We start from the raw sequence: 12,702 nt of genomic DNA on the forward strand, positions 1-12,702 counted from the left end.
CAACAGGAGCATGAGAATCCCCTCATTTATGACCTTTGCATGGTTATGTATAAAACCTAATATATAAACATGATGGCAACAGCACGCACACAGACTGTGGGTTTTCATTGGACGGAGCTGATGGAGATGAGAGGCTAAGCAAACAGAGAAATCCTTGGCTGCGGTAGTCATGACACCACATTTACTGGTCTGGCTCATTACCAACAACAGGATGAGTAAATATAAAGCCGAGGATACTGAAGGAGGAACAAAGAAGATCTAAATATACACCACACGCTGGTCTGTACTTTTCCCACACTTGTGTCACGTTTCAGTTTCATACAGTCGTCGAAATGTCTGGTTTAACCAATTTGTCTGGCCCTTTTTTTTTAACTTATAGACAAACCAAAGTAGCTGAAGGCGCATTTGAACCGTAGCCGGGCTCCTGTGGTGAGAGATTACATCGGCCATTGAGGAGGTTAACAGGGCTGTGACACAGGACTCAACTCTCTAATTCCCTTTCAACAGCTACACACGTCCTCGGGCAATGGATGAAGCAAAATGAAAGATGTTTCCAATCCCGTTCATCAACCATCTTTTCTTCTGCTCTCTCTTTCTCTATCAGATATTTTATTAGACATTATCATTTTTTTAAAACTATGTTACTTTTCAAATAAAATGCTCTTCATATTTTTTTACTGAGTCCCCAAATGTCTGTGGAACTAATATCTTGAAAGCACTTGGCATGTGTATGTGTCCCAGGGAAGTGCAGTGCAGAGTTTGGTTTGATTTGGACACGTGATACCTTCAATATTAATCAAATTTAATACACAGGCGACCAGCGCTCTGTAGCAGTCAGTGGGGGTGGGGCAGTGTGCTATCAGTCATTCTATGAACATGTCTTCTTCTACGTCCTTGAATACACTACAGCAGTGGTCAGTCTGGGTCAAACTGAAGGTAAAAAAAAGCCGACATGCATGAAAAAAATAACAGCAGTTAAGTAAATCATTCAAACTTAAGTAACCAAAAGTAATAATAATAATTTGTGAAAAAATGACTCTAAAATCTTCACTGCAGATAAACCAGGCGGGATGGTCACAACGTTTTTTTTTTTACCTTCACACTGCACCATAGACTGTTTATAAAAAGACCTGCACACAACGTCCAGCACGCAAACGATAACAAATGACAGTACATTGTAGACGTGTTTGAGGAGGACTCACTAATGACAGGGAGTAATTCTGAAGTCGCTCCAGAGCAATAACACAAGACTAACATCAAGCAGCCCATTCCAAAAATGCACGTTTAGGACAAGCACTGCGTAAGTGATACAAATTCATGTTAGTAACATATGTTTTGATGGGAGGTCTACGTGGTTTAGAGAGAGGATTAAGCTTGCAGGAAAACAAAAAGGGGGTTGGGTGGAGGAGGGGAGGTATGTCAGCCCAGCCCTCCAAAGATTTATCATCCATTTATATTCTCCCAAACACACACTCAGCACCGCAGTCTAAACACAGGGCAAAGATGACTTCACATGGTCACATTCACAGCAGAACTTTTCCACTATAACTTTTGATCAGCACATAGACACGTATGACGACATCTGAGCATAAAGTGGGGACTTATATTTAGTTTTTTTTTTGAAGGGCAAGTTAAAGAGATTTAGAAAAAAACATTAATGATAATTTATTAGCATTGACAACAACTGTAACCAAACATGTTTATTCATCTGGGTGGTTTATAGTTAGGAGAGGGGTCACGGAAGGTTGCTGACATCGTAATGTAGACAAAAGATAACTAGGACATGGTGAAGGGTTTAGTTTGGACTTTTACAAAAACATATTCCAATGAGATTTGTTGAAATATTAAGCAATTCAAATATTCGACATACTTTGATACTGAAAATTGCAAATCAAACGCCATCTTTAATCATTTTTGTGATACATTTTCTGAGCCGTTGCTTTGTGTATTTCCACCTCTGCTGAAATATGTCTCCCATCCATTCGCGTGCCTTTTTTGCACTTTTAGCCTGAGATTGTTTTGCTCTGGCCGACAGATAACGATCACAATATTTCAAACAGTTATCTGAAACAGTTATCTCCCCTGACAGCTCTGTATATACTCACAGGCAACAGTGCTGGACAGTTTTTGGCTGCGGTTTCAGCACAGAAAGTTGCTCCGTTTTGTTTGTTATTTAAATTGAGAGATAACAACACTCGTGCGAGAGCGAGATTACACAACATGGCACTGCTGCAGGACGAGACAGTCAAACACACACACGGAGCAAACAAGACATTAAGTCATAATTGATTATGCCGGTGCAAGGTCACCGTGGTTAACATTAATTATGATCTCTATTTAACGTTCTATGAACCGAGGTAATAATCTGCACAGGGCCTGATGTCCCTACCAAGTGGACCAGGGGGCAACTCTCTGACCAGCGTTTATGTAATACACACACATACATATTAGCAATATATAATTCAAAATAACGATTATTAGCCTTTATATTATGAAGCAATAAAATGATCAATAAACATGGAATTATTAAGGTTAAAAAAAAAAAACAGACAAACAGTCTATGTGAAATAGGTTCAGAACATTTCTTATCCTACTGATGTGTGTGTGTTCGGTAATAGAGCGTAAGAGTGACAGGTCATTTCGGAGAAGCTCTCGTTCTGAAAGTTAATTTACCATTCATTTTCTCCATTGACGTTTCAGACAATATCGGATGACAAGCATTCGGAGCAAGAAAATATTGGAAAAGGGAAAAAAGACTGTGAACATAATTAAGAGTGAAGGAACTACGCATCCCATAAACCATTTTAAATGATCCATTTCCAACAGCTACCAGCACGGTTAGTCTTGAATTTAACTTTGTCGTTAATATAGCGATGCAATATATTGTAGTTTGTGTCTTGTCCGATTGGTTATAGAGTTTCATGTAGTGTTTTGTGTAGTAACCTTGTGTAGCTCATAGCTGATCATAGCTGAATATGACTGTCGTGGTTGTTTCTATCGTAACAGCGAGCTCCACCAATCACAGACGTTGTTATTACACCTGAGAATTGTGGGTAGTGAAGTGCCTGTCTTTGACAACACGAATGAATTAAAACGCAGTTTATACATCATACAGACTTGTGGCTTCTACAGGAGCAAATAACGTTTAACAATATCGCAGCTTGTGATAAGTCTCCCTTGATCGGTTAAAATATTGTATCTGATGGAAGTGGACTTACAGAGTCACAATATGACTGCTTGAGGAATCAGAGACCTCTGGCTTAATACTCTCTGGCCTATAGAAAAAGAACCAGAGGAAGATAAAACTCTTGTGCTCCTATAACATAAATTAATCACGCTAGTGTTTTTGCACATGGCAGTGGCATGCACACATGGCTGCTTCAATGCTAATGATTCAAACCTTTCCAGGCCCCTCCATCTCCACGGCCAATGAACTCAAGTGACAAGGGAAGGTATCCACTGCGGTAGGTTAAGAGCAGAGAGCGATGGCGGAGGCTCTGCCTGGAGTCGCTTTTCACACTGAGAGAGAGACCAGAAGCTCTGTCACACACAGGGACCAGAGAGGAACTAACCACAACATCTACTGAACGGTGAATTGAAGGTTTGGATGCTGTTGTACAGACAAGGTGTTGCGTGTGATCAGTTTTGTTTATGGAGTCTGGTTTTATCTTTTAACCTTTGCGGTTCACAGAGGCTCAGACATTAAAGCTGATGTTTCACACTGACGGTGCCAAATGGCAGCAGAGTAAGAGAATCGCTGCCCAGTGATCAGGACACCAATAAACCACACATAGTCTTTGAAACTGGCTGGTGAGATTGGTGAGAGTGTTTTGAGCATCGGTTGCTCATCCAAATATATCTGAATGTAGAGTTTTGTACTTTGCTCACTGACATTTTGAAATGTTCTTGTCTCATATATCATAACTCAGTATATAAGGAAGATTGTTATGGCTAAACATCGTCACTCATTTGGGGTTTGAGGCCACCTAACATATCAACAAGACCAGTATAGCTTCCAATTCATACATATTTTTTTTAACTTGTCAATGAGAATAGAATGCGAAATACAGGTTGTAGGTTGAAGAGAAATAATAAAGTGAGAGATTCAAACATGCTCCACAGAGTGAAGGTGATATCCAGTGTTGGATAATAATTCTCTGTGAGTTTGTCACTATGCAAAAGTCCTTTTAGATTACATTCATTTGATCATCTGTTATTTTAAAACAATAACTCAATCATAATCATTAAAAAATGTAATTACTACTACTAATATTAATATTAATAATAGAGCAGCTTTAACTAAGACCAAAACACATGGATGCATTATGCTGCTATGATAAGTAACACTGGAGAAGGTATTCTGTAGTTTTTATCCAGATTTTTTAAATAGTGGCGCACTAATACACACTGAGCAATTCTCAACTCATGCAAAGACCAACATGAGTCCATGTATGACTCATTATGAGTTAAGTTGGGCTGCTCAAACAGAACCAGAGTGATTAACAGCTGTTTCTACGATGACTGAAGCAGTAACCGGCTGCACGTTCTCAGTGTCCTGCTTCTGCATCGAAGACCACAAGCTTCAACCAGGAATTTATCTGTCCACTGTCCAAAAATGAAGCAGAAATTCAACACGAAGTGATACGAACGCCAACACCTTGCACATTTGGAGTCTGCACAGTAACGATGAGGGGATGGAGCTGCTGTGTCCAGGTTCCGTCGATGCACGTGTTCGACCAATCATGAGTCAGTCTCAGCGAATGTTTCACCCTGTTATTATAGCATCAAATGACTAATTTAAAACAAACTTACTTGAAAATTTGTAATTCTTTGAGGAAAAAATATTTACTTTATAATTTGGTCCATATCCTATCCACTAACATGGAGGAGACTGGATTTATGACCTATACAGCACCCAGCCACCAGAGGGCGATCAAGAACCTTTGGCTTCACTTTTGAGGAGCAGTTATGTCATCCACCTGTATATACAGTCTGTGCTTTCACCCATTGCTGAACTACAACACTATGATTTACAGTATTAATTTATACTAGATGTTGATGGGGAATTAATCCATGATGGCAGATTTAATTTTAGCTATATATATATATATATATATATATATATATGACAGTTGTCATGTCAGTTAATCAGATGGACTCTTTTATTAGGTGCTGGTGCACTAAACATTAACACACGGCTCAGTTCTTTATGAGTCACACATTACCTCGCTGACAACTGACAGGTTTACTAAATCTCAGAATTTCCCTCCACTACTTAAATGACTTTTAGGGGATGGTGCATTGAGATAAACAGTGGATGGTGCAAAGTTAAAAGCACATCTATTAAACCTCAAACAGTGACCATCATCATGTACAACATGATGTAAATATGAAGTATTTTTTTTTTTTGCCATGTACTTTCTATGTCACATGATTTATTAGCTCAATCTGTTTCCACTGCTTTTTGTCGCATTTTGTTTTTGCTGAGTCACCAACTTTTTCACCTGAGCCAAGCATAAAAAAAGCTTTTGCAATATTTCCACGTCATCTTTAGGTTGTGTCTGCACATGAACAAGTATTTAAAAAATGTGAATGGAAGGCACTGACACACAATCTGAGTCACTGGTCAATTTCAATCCCTACAGGCATAAAACCATCATCTATTAAATTGAACATCTGTGACACATCTCTCTTGTTACTGGGTTTAGCCCAAAAATATGTATTTTCTCACTTATCCTGTGCCATCCATCTGGTCAAATTGATAAATAAAAAAAATGTAAGTATCCACGTCTGCTCTTACCTCGGCATAATGAAATGTTTTAAAAGCTAGAATGGTACCACCACTTAAGGCTGATTCATGCTTCTGCGTTGAAGCTACTCCATAGGTGCACACGTAGCCTACGCACAGGGCCGAGCATTCATAGTTGTGCGTAGGTGTGTGTGAGTCACGCTGCAATAACACCTGCGAAAGAATAGTGGCGGTAGAGTCTCTATGCTGGTGTTGAGTATCTTCCGGTTTCTGGTCCGTTTATTTACAACGTCTCGGTTTTCTTCAGAACAATTGAGCAATTACTTTATCTTAAAGAATTGCAACAAAGAAAAGAAAGACGCTGTTTGTTCCATTAAATCAATACAAATATGGCGGCGAGTCTGCCGGAGATACGATGCTACGAAGCGGACCAATCACAGCTCTCGAAGTCTGCGTCGCCTCAACGCGTAGTTCCATTTTTTAAAACTACTTTTGAGTACGGCGTAGCTTTGACAAGAAGCATGAATTGGGCTTTAGGCCCAAGAGTCCACCATGAATTCAGTCAAGCCGCAACAAATTGCGCACACTCATAAATATCAGTCCCCTAAATATGCATGTTTTTTTCAAGATCCATGAATTCTTCCCTGGGAAAATGATGAAAACTCGCAGTTAAAGAAAATGGAAAAAAATCCTGAATCCACCCCCTGATCTGAATCCGCACCAACATTTCCTGGGTTCCTCCCTTACCCACACTGCATCCAGCCTAAAGTGTCATGATAATCTATCCAGTAGTTTTTGTGTAATGCTGCGAATCACCAAACAGACAGACAAACATGATGAAAACGTAAGCTCCCGGAGGATTTGCCATCTGACAAACTCAACAGCAGTTTCTCTCCAGACAGTCATCTTGTTAATCTGCTGTCAACAGTTTGATAGGGACTATTTCAGGGGAACGCAGTTGCGATGAAAATGATTAACAGTGAGGTTTGTGGCCAAAAGGAAGATGAGTTCTGTAAAAGTAATTTTTCAATGCTGTAAAACTGAATTGCATTCACAATCCATTGCATTGGGGTGACGGCAAAAACCAAACTCTCCGATAAAAACATCATATACATGCTCTAAATTAAGATTTAGTAGTGATCAAGATGCACTTTTGGCCTCTGTGTCATATTAACTGCCAGCGTTTTCCTTTGATTGGCCCTCCAGCTCTGTCTCTGGAGATAGTCCGGTGAAAATCGCTGCTGGAAAAATGTTGATACAAATCAACACACATCCTGCATCCCTTCAGAATTCCCCTGCAACAAGTTCCCCAACATAAACACTATCAATTTTCTCTCTGTTCTAGGGCCGGGGTCCAAACCCTGCAGTCGAGATCTGTTTGTGTCTTTTCTCCCATCCTGCCCAGATTTGGCCACAAGTGTCTCCTACTTAGAAACAGGACGGACTTTTTTTTTTTTTTCCTCCCTCTCCATCCCTCGCTCTAACCTCGGTTTGTCCCAGAACACGACCCTGACAACAGACATGACTAAGGACGTGTCTACTCGCAGGAATCCCTCCATTTAGGCTGGAAGGTGGGGCCGAGCTCCAGCTGAGCCCACATTCCTCGTCGTAGAAGGATTACAGCCTGAGGATAAAGTGAAGGACCTTTTTCCCATTACATAATGGCTGTTGTATTTATTTTTCCTTAAGAAGATACGATCCCACACAAACGGAGACGATGTGCAGACCTGTGTTGGTGTCAAATGTCACCCTTCCCTCTGTGCTGCACTCCATCAGCTGTCATCACCACCCTATCAATTTGAGAGCAGTGTGGTAGGTCGCCCTGTTTGTTCCCTGTCTTCTTGTTTTCCTTGTCATCGCTCGGGTGAAAAAGTTCAAGAAAACTGAGCAGAAGGCTGTGAATGCTTCAGAGGACTCTCCCATGGCACAAGTTAAAGGTCAGGCAGACGGCTCGTGTTTACTCTAACGCTCTGTGATGACGTCCATCTAAGCGTTATCAGGGGACACAGCGCCATCTACAGTTTCTGATTAACTGTGACTAAAGAATGTGTCATGATGGACAAATTCCTTTATCATTAAATCATGCTCTGATGTTTTGCAAAAATATGCCAGTTCCACTATTTTGTGTGTCCCCACTTATTTGTGTTCCAACATGTGTACAATGAAGTTGTTATTGAGGTCAAAATGGTGGAGTTTTTTTTCATTTTCCTTGGGGTTCTCTTTTACATATGCAACCCTTATGCCATTTTATATTTTTCTCTCTTTGTAAATCCAGTATATACATTTTGAAAATATCTTTTTTTTAAGCTATACGATTCCCAGTAGCTCCAGGCCCTGCTTTTTTATTATTTTTTAATTATTTTGGAATAATAATGGTTTATTGATAAAAATATATCTGTGTCAGTAATGAATCTGTGTGCCTTGTCACCACTTCTTATTCAAGGTTCACATGAAACATAATTTATTGTAACCTCTTATTAAATGAGGGCTATTTGAAACATATTAAAAATATTTATATTCATTTTTTATGTGCGTGCTTGTGCATTGGTGGTGATGGCACATAGGTAACAATACGGTCAGTCCTTGACTCATGACATTCTCTCCTCTAATATGATTAGGCTTTTGCTGGATTCAGCATTTCACTCCTGGTCCCTTATAACCATGTAAGGTTAAGGAATTACTTTCTTTAGAAAAAAGGGGTGGGGTTTATGTATTTGTTGAGGTAATATCTGTAACCCCCCGCCCAACCCTTACTCCACTGGTTTGTCTTCTGTGTGGAAGCTTTGTTCCAGTACTGTAACACCGTCTCTTATGTCCATCTATCATTAAAAATCTTAGAAAGTTCAAATATATGATGTGTTTTTTGTCTGAGGATATTTTTTTCTTTTCTTTTCTCTTTTCAATTATATAATTTCCTTGAAGTCTGTTATTGTTACAGCTACATAACTGAAGAACATCTCAATGGAATCTTACTCATATCAGAATGACCTTGAATAACAAGTATGGCAAAACGAACAAATGGCTACTGCAATCCTTATTGTGTGTGCAGGGGCATGTCTTCCCCTTGGGGACAAAAAACAAGTCCCTATAACGTAAACAATTATATTTTAAGGTGAAGACATTGTAAGGTTAGGGATATGGTTAGGTTAAGGTTAGGCTGGGGTTAAAATGAGGGGTTAGGGTTAGGGTTATACTTGCAGGAACATAGTAGGCAAGTATTAATGGTTAGGGTCAAAGTAAGACTCTAGGAAATGAATGTAATCAATCTAAGGTCCTTTAAAGTCATGCAGTCAAGACTGCTTGTGTAAGTTAGTGTGGTTAGGGTTAAGGTAAGGGTAAGGGGTCAGGAAATGCATAATGACAATGAGTGTCCTCACAACTTTAGAGTGTGTGTGTATGTCATGAGAAAGACTCTCAGGGATGTAAATGTGTGTGTGTGTGTGTGTGTGTGTGTGTGTGTGTGTGTGTGTGTGTGTGTGTGTGTGTATCCCCAAATCTCTTGAGGAAATGGAAATGTGCGCTCTGTGTCTCTGTTTTTTTCCCCCCCATTTAAAAAGCAAGGCAAACAACTCAACGTTACAGAAAGCAGAGGAAAAGATAAAAGTGATGGGAACAATCCACAGCAGAGATATGATCTGAGGGGGGCAGTGTTGCACCTCATGTTTTCAGAGTGTGTAACTATAACATACAGGAAGTTTGGTTTCAGCTCAGTGTCACTGTCAGAAAAAATACACAGCTCCCCATTCATTTTTGATGTTTAAATCACAGACATTTGATTATGTCCCCATTAACCACCGTCAAGAGTAATTATCCATCGATTCAGAAATCTATCAAAGCCAATCTCATCAGTCACACACAGACTGTGAGTTCACGCCCCCTTGCTTTAATTTGGATCGTTACAATCTTAACTACTCCTCAACAAACAGGATGACTCCGTAAACACAGTAGGTCTATAAGTGACACACAGGGCTGCTGATTAAACAGAGTGGATGACAGGAAACATGCTTGTGTGTGTGTGTCTGTTTGTGTCAAGTTATCGATTATGTCTCCCATGTGAGCACACTGGCTTTGATAGAGTCGTGCACCTGACCACAGGTTAAAGGTTGACACTGGAATAAATATGGTGTAGAGGAGTGGGGTGTGCGCGTGCTGCTCCGGCGGTGCCATTACGTGATCTCTAGGTGGCTGCAGGGATAATGAACGAGGGATGAAAGGATGACGGATTGAGAGAAAGCAGGGCAGGATGTGAAGAGGATACGTGTGGGTGTTGTTCTTTGCTGTGAGAGTGTAACCAAGGTGCTCTTCCAGTGTATCAGCATGACACGGTGCTGAGCTAATTGTGTTTGATTTCGACTCCACTCTTATCCGCTCGAATCATGTTACTGCTGTGATGGAAACACTGGTGGCTGCTTCATCACAGGGCGGAAATCTATGTTGTGTGTTTACCTGAAGGTTGAGGTTCAAATTCTAGGCTTGGAGTTGTGCATGGATGAGCTATGGCAACGTTACGTCTAGGCGGGATTCTGACTTAGAGGTGTTCAGTCACAATCCAACAGATGGTAGCTTCGCACCATTGGCTCCTCAGATGGCCCCTCAGTTTAAATTGTGACCCCTTTATGGCCACTGACTTAGAAATGTACTAGATCTGCCAAATACATGGACAAAAATGAAAGGTCATTTGACCTTTACCTCGGGAGGAGCTGTGAGAAGATCCTCCACAGAACACCATCATGATTTATATCAATGAATAGAGCTGGTTCATGTGTCATCAGCAAAACATTGATGCCGTGTCACTAATGAAGGTGGAAATCCTCTTTTAATGAAAGATTTTAGGATTCCAAAGTCCACATATTTGTATTTCCTTTTCTCAGACAAGGATACACATCTGTGCTAACTTGAATAGTTAAAACCCTTTTGTAATAGTTTGGCATGCAGAAAAGCTGAATGTAAAAACTAAATACAAGTCAGTGTGAGATCAGCATTTAACAATAGTTTCCCTGAGCTGAGAGTCAAAGATACAAAACGCAGATGAGAGGAATAAATCCTGTCACAAATTCATTTCCTGTCTCTGAAATCATTCCTGATTACAGGTGTCTCACTCTCGATTATCCTTTCAATCATCGTGCGCAGTGAGACAGGGTGGAAATGAAATCAGACCACATTGTGCTGGAGGTAGAGAGACAATCAGGGAACTGAGGTTGGACTGAAAAAAATGGGTCATTCATTCATTCGTCATACAGCTTTTCCATAAACAAAACCATAACTATCTTTGCAATCTTTCTGCACTGCCTCCCCCAGCTTTCTCACTGGCATCTGAAGGTTTACGAATAGGACAAGATGAGACTGAACCGTGTCTTCGTGAACGTGTCTGCTTTTGAAACTCGAAACAGAAAAATCGCAACATGTTCCGAGATACTTTGACGTCTGCGGTCTTTGAATAAGAGATTATAGAATGTTATGCAGATGGAAAATGACATTCTCTGAGCAAATGCCTCTCGTGAAACTCCCCTTAATGTTGCATCATTTGTGGATGCGTTTGCAGAGAGAGAAAGTGAATCACGAAGCAGCGGCTCTACTTCAACATTTGTCAGTTTTAATGAGTTCCACATTCCTCCCTCTGTATTTGATATTATTAAATTTGCATTGTGGTAACTTTGTAGGTTCAGTGGGGCTGGATGTAGGCGTACCACCAGGACGGCAGTAATGAAGCAACTTCATAAGAGAAGAAGAATTCTTCATAACAATGAGGAGTATAACTCGAGATTGCATCATCAAATATTAATTTTCTCTGTGTGGAGGCAGTTTAACTGTATAACACATTAAAGTAATTATCACACAAGCACCAACTGTGATCAATAACCAAGCAAATACCACCTTATTTCTTCTATTCTATTTAACTGTTTCATGTCTCTTAAAGGACACTTACAATAATATAATAAATGAGTTGGAAAAAATCACTTTAATAAAAGGTAACTTATATAACACAAGTTAAAGAGTCAACTTAAAAAATATATGTTTTTGTTTCCTTCTGGAAGGACCCCCGACCAATCAGCGAATGTTTCGTTGTGACCAAAAAGACCCAATCAGGAAGTAGTTGCGTTTCCAAACATCTCAGTTTCTGCCCGTTCAGAATAAAACTAAATCAATGAGTTTTAAATGAAAGTCAACAAATGAAAGTGTGGTAGTGTGGATGTGGCTTGGTCATTAGTTAATCCAAAATTGAATTTAATAAAAAGAAAATTAAACCCCTAAACCTGTCCTTTCCTCCCTATACAATTTCTATGGATTTTTCTTTAAACATTGTCTCCATCTTTCTCTATACATTTTAAGTTCTTAACCTTGTTATGTTATGATTTGGTGCTTAAAATTGAACTGAACACCTTTTATTTTAGTTCATTCACTTTTAACCATGGATTTTTCTCGAAGCACTTTGTAACTTTGTTTAAACAAGTGCTATACAGATACAGTTATTATGTATTACTATAGTTAATTCTGAGGCAATACGAAGCCTTAAGAACAGACATTTTTGTTTATCTTCTCTTCGTTGAGTTGACTGTGTGGCCTACCACTCAGATTAACCCACAGGAAACATTTAGCTTCAGATGTAGTTGAGCAAATGGGATACAGTACAGCCTTGTGTAGCCTCTCGTATCTTGTACCAGGTTAATGGATCATGACTTCTTCTTGCGCAGTCGTAAGTACATGGATTGTTATCAGTGGCACAGCTCTGCGGTTCAGGGTCTACCTGAAAGAGCAACTTCTCACTGTATCTTCTAAACCAGACTTTCACCACAGGGTTCTCATTGCTAGCTCCAACCCCTTTTCCATTTGGGCTTCATGCTCCTTCAGTGCCAACTCATATCAGGATATCAGTTTTTATGCTCATACTCAAATTTATCTTATTTTTGATCAAGAACACTGACAACTTGTCAACATACTATCCATAAGTGAAT

The sequence above is a fragment of the Hippoglossus stenolepis genome, chromosome 21 (genome assembly GCF_022539355.2).
Source record: "Hippoglossus stenolepis isolate QCI-W04-F060 chromosome 21, HSTE1.2, whole genome shotgun sequence".
Taxonomy (NCBI): domain Eukaryota; kingdom Metazoa; phylum Chordata; class Actinopteri; order Pleuronectiformes; family Pleuronectidae; genus Hippoglossus; species Hippoglossus stenolepis.